At 34.0% G+C, this 5523-nt stretch overlaps 1 pseudogene; it reads right to left on the bottom strand.

The window, feature by feature from the left end:
• Positions 1–775: 775 nt before the first annotated feature.
• On the bottom strand, positions 776–1086 carry LOC149546459 (small ribosomal subunit protein eS21 pseudogene; annotated as a pseudogene).
• Between the last annotated feature and the right edge of the window lie 4437 nt (positions 1087–5523).

The raw sequence follows: 5523 nt of genomic DNA on the forward strand, positions 1-5523 counted from the left end.
GTATTTGCAACTCTTTTCCTAAACAACTAGATGGTGAATCTTATATATCCTTGGGGAGAGGATCCAGTAGTCGTGCACCCTACCTTCATGCTCATTAAAGTTGATCATAGTGATCATAAAAATGGCCAAATTTTTTATGACACCTTCTTCGTCAAGTACTTATAACTAAGGTTTCACCTCGTCATAATTTAATTTGATTTTAGTTTTATGCGTGGCAGTAGAATGAGATCAAATTGTTAATTTTCTAACCTCCTATCCATCATAGTCAACTACCCCCCATTTGATAGTTGATGGCGCCCCAATACTTGTACATGTTGTCACATTAAATTTTAACCACATGAATAAAATATATACTAAAAATCTACAACCTAAATAATATGACATTTATATATAAGTATACATATTCTACTTCTATTTACTAATATTTTAACTATTCAGCAAATATTACCTTATGATTGATAAATCTAAATGTAGAAATTAAATAAAAAACCCCTTTTGTTAGTTTTTCTTATACCTAACCCTAAACTCATTTTCCTATCGTTATACTAACTTGTTCATACGCTAGTGGATTTTTCGCCGCTTGTTGCTCCGTGATGATGCTTCCTGGCACATAAAGAATGGTGAACACATAGGCAAGACGCTGCGATTCACATTCTTAAGACGCCATGATTCCGATGCCTAGAGGTATATTTATTTTTAGTATTAAAATTTCTGCCCACTTTTGATTGACTGTTTTAAACTTTTCTTCATGAAACTTGTAATTGTTGCGGAAGGGTTATAAAGGACTTGTGCAAATAAATTTTATCGTTGTTGGGTGTATTTCTGAATAATATTGTTCTCGCCCATATCTTTTAGTGGGAATTTTATTCTGTCTGATTTCTGATTTCTTCTTATGCCATAGCCCATCAAAGGCATTTTCTGCTTCCCCATCGAAGGCATTGTCTGCTTCCCCAGATGCCCAATGTTAATTTGAATGGAAGCACGGTCCTTGAATGTTATCAATCGGTTCATGAATGTTATCAATTGGTTCATTGCAGAGCATTTTCTAGAGATGTAAAGATCGACATTCTGCCCTTCATTCTGCATGATGCCTCCACTTGCACACATTAACGAAACCCCTCCAACAAAGCTCCTAAGGTTGTAGGGAAGTGTTGGCTTTCATCCAAATTTCTTCGACTAGTAATCCCTTTTCTTTTCTTGCAAACACCACTCTCTGTTTTTTTTTTATGTTCTCTATTGCATATCAGAATGTATTTTATTTTCCAACATGAAAGAATTCTGCCAGGATTAGCGCTCGATAAACATTTGAGTTAGTGGCCGATCAATGTGGCTAGGGCTAGGGTAGGACGTCTGGGCCTTCGTATGGCGGCCGGTGCTCCAGCACGGATCATTTGGTCTTTCTTCCACATAAGGACCTGACAAGTATGGTAGCTGCCCTCAACAGGGATCCCGGCTCCCAACCCCGGAACGGAACAACATAACCAATTATACTTATCCCCCTCCCACTGATTCGCAGGGGTTCGACGCTATTTATAAATGCAGGGGTGGGAGTTCCATTCCAGTACCTGGCTAGAACCCCTGGGAAACTATTGTTCGAGTATCTGCGATTTTCGCCTCGACCTGAAGATGGGGGCTGGTAGGGTGCTACTATTAATGCTTCAGAAAACTGGTGATGGCGGTTCAATCGGATCCTCTAGTTGTAGGGAAGAAGCACCCCACATAGCCCCGGATATTAGCTTAGGGGCCTAGTAAGTGAATTTCCCTCTTATCATACAGTCTCTTCATATTTAGAAGTCCCAGAAAGTGATTCTTACAAGGGTTTGAACAAATTCTTCCTCTCTTTTATTTTATGGAAATTGGTTTGAACTGATTCTTCCTTACTTTTATTTTATGGACATGGGTATGACTCGTATTCTGTTGAAATGCAGATTGACATATTTTGTCTGCCAAAAGCAGTAGTAATTCCATTGCATGACCACCCTAGGATGACGGTGTTTAGCAAGGTCTTAGATGGCTCACTGCACATTTCAGCATATGATTGGCATGATCAACATCAACACACACAACATTGTAAGAAGATTTCATTTTACTTAGAGTTTGTTTCATTCTTATGAACTTAACATGCAAGATACCACACAAATGATAAAAATTATCCATATGCGATGTAGTAAATATACCAGCTATTGCTATTCAGATGTGTTGTAATCAATACACCAATCTCATTTGCCACTCTTTTTATTCAGATTTAGATGTGTTGTAGTCATTACACCAATCTCCTTTCCCAATCAAGTTATTTAGATTGTTGTTGTCAATACACCAGCCATTGTAATTGTGCCTGTAGTCAGTATTCCAGTTGCACTACTCCTTTCCTCTCTACCCAAGTGTTGTGTTATTGATAGTTGGTAAGACAAGAACTTGTATTGTTTTCACCGTTCATTCTACATCTTAATGAATTGTTGATAGATGAATTGCTGATACATTTTATGCATATGTAGTTTTGGGAAAGAGGGTTTCAATTATCTGTAAAATGTGTCTATTGACACAACTACATTAAAGAATTTGAGATCTTTTGAGTAGGTAAGGTCTAAAAGACCTTACTAGGCAATGACTTATCTATCTTTATTTCTTCCTTTTGGTTTTATTTTTCATTTTTTTCATAATAGATTTTATTTGATAATTTCTATTGAGTACAGTCTTTTAGTCCACAATATTAATCTATAAATTGACATAGGTAGACCTTCAAAGAAAGATTGCCATTTATGTCTTTACGAAAATAGACATATTGCTATAATTATAATGACTGTCAATAGAACATTATAAAAATGACAAACTTGTCAAGAAAAGGTATAATAGAAGGACCAATCTATAGGATATAACAAAATGTATGGCTTGTGAAAATAGAGGACCAATCTATAGGATATAAAAAATGAATGGCTAGTGAAAATAGAGGACCAATGTATATAATATAACAAAATGACCAATTGTGAAAATATTCTTCTAAACCATCAAAATGATTAAGCCTTTATTGAATTGTTTTTCTATTCAAAATAACCAAGCCTTCATTGTAGCATATGTCTTCATTGCAACATCCTTAGTTCACCATGAAGCTAGGGAAGGGTTTTGGCTCCTTCTCAGGTACTATCTATTGTAGATTTTCCCAAACATATTTTTATCCAACAACATATCAATTTGGAATTGTTTGATTGGAGAATGAGGGGGGCTTTGGGTACAAGCAGTATGCATGTTGTGAAGGAGAACATAGCTAGGGGATAGAATGTTGTACATATCCCTTAAAATTTGATGATGCTTAGGTAAGGGGGTTGTTGGAGTACTTTTTTGTCCTACTCTATTTGTATTTGGTTCAGAGAAGTTGCTAAAGAACTTGCTTCCCCAATATTTTGCAAGTCTCTTGTTGACTTTAGCTTTTGCTAGCTTGGTTTTCTTTCTTTTAAACTCCATCTCCTTTTATTGTTGTATCTTTTCTTCTTGCTTCCTTTGTTTTATTATTTTCCTTTCAAGTTTTTGCTGATCTTTCTTTCTTTTTTCCAAGTCAATTTGATGAAATTTCTTTTCCTCCAACTATTTTTTGTTGCTTTCTTTCAAGTCTAGATAAGTCCAACCTTCCTTGCTTTTTGTTGCTTTGGCAATATTATGTACTCATTAGATGAAAGTATTTGAGATTTTCTTCCCAATCTAAGAGTGGTATTATTAGATGGATTGAATCTCTTTGTAACCCTTTCGATTGGTAGCTTCAAAAATCTTCTTAATGATCCTTGACTACCTAACCTTTGTTCATATTCTATCTTGAAAGTTACAGATGTCTTTAGTGCATCTAGATTATATTCATCGACAGATGTCTTCAATACTTCTAGATTATGTTCAACTTGTCCATCTTCATCTTTAGTGCATTCTAGATTTGAACCATCTAGGTTATGTTCAATGTGACCATCTTCACCCTCATTACATTCCAAATCCAAAGTCTCCCAATTTTTTGTTTGAGCATAATAATGAACTGCCTCTTATCTTAGAATTGGAGGTGGAGAAGGAATAGATAATGAAATGTCTTCATCTTGAAACTCAATCTCTACTCCCAATTCCTTTTCTCCTTCCTTAACACAATTAGGTGGATCAAACTATGTTGGTAAACTCATTTAATCACGCAAGTCATCTTCAAATTGTCCCTAGGTAAAATTTTTTGGTGAGGATACAACATGTGTTGGTGAACTTGAGTTTTCATTTGTTGGTGAACATGTATTTTCATTTGCATCATCTTTATGTTGTTTTACCATTTATGCCACACAAATTTGAATGGCTTCATCATCATAACTAGCTAACCTTAAAATGTTTTCAATACCTACAACATTATTTTCATCTTCAACATTGAATGCATTACTTGGCTTCATGTCATTACAAAGAGCATGTTTAGTCAATGGCCAAATTCTAGTCCTTCGAAAGCCGACCGTAATATTGGGGTGACCATAAGAAGTTGGGTAGCAATTATGCGTAAGTCAGATCAATAGAATTGTAATTCTTAGAAATGGGTACCTAATTTTTTAAAAATTGGGTACTTGTTTCTAAAATTAACCTTCGAGCACCCGAGCCAAAATTCAAAAATTGGGTACTCAATATTCAACAGTAGATCGGGTGCTCGAGGCACTCAAATATTGGGTGCCTGATTGCTTTTAAATATTGGGTACCCGATTTCTTAAAAATATGGTACCCAATTTGGAAGACTTTATTAGACCCCCCCCTTTTTTGGCTTTTTGGAAGTCATTTTCATGACCTCAAAAATGGGAGCCTAATTAGAGACACATACGGGAGTCTAATTCTCAGCCCTACCAACCAACCCCCTGCTACTAGTTTTCAATATACCAAGTATTTTAATATGTTTTGTACTATTTTACTTTATTTTTTTCAATTTTCAATTTTATATGTATGTTAATTTATTGTTTTTTTTAGTTTTAATATATGTAAAATTGTAAATTTACATTGTTAATGAGTAGATGTTTAAATTTTTGTATCTATTAATTAAATTATAGTTTCATAAATATTTATTTTAAAGGTTATTATTTTAGATGTTTTGAAATGTATTTAATTTATGTATTTATTACAATGTTGAATGATTAGATTAGATGTAAATTCATTGTTTAAAGATGTAATTTTACAAATAAATATAACCTCGACCTTGTTTAAACTATAACCTCAACCTAAATTCATTGTTTAAACTATAATATCGACCTAATCATATAGTTATGTACAATAAAACCCTAAACATATATAACTAAGTACTTAATCACATAATAGCCTGCCAAGGGATCCAAACAAAAAACTTAGTATTTAAAATGATTTTCCTTAAATTGTATTGTACTTTGTTTCATGGATCAAAAATGGATGATGTAAACTATTTTATAAATGTATATTCTTTCAGCCTTTCATACCCTGTGACATGTACAGTCGATGATTGTGCATTCTAAATTAATTTGCCAAGTGGCATTCAGAACAAATGTATATATTATTTAAATG

This window comes from Cupressus sempervirens, chromosome 7 (genome assembly GCF_028749045.1).
Source record: "Cupressus sempervirens isolate cs-2001-9-10 chromosome 7, ASM2874904v1, whole genome shotgun sequence".
Lineage (NCBI taxonomy): Eukaryota > Viridiplantae > Streptophyta > Pinopsida > Cupressales > Cupressaceae > Cupressus > Cupressus sempervirens.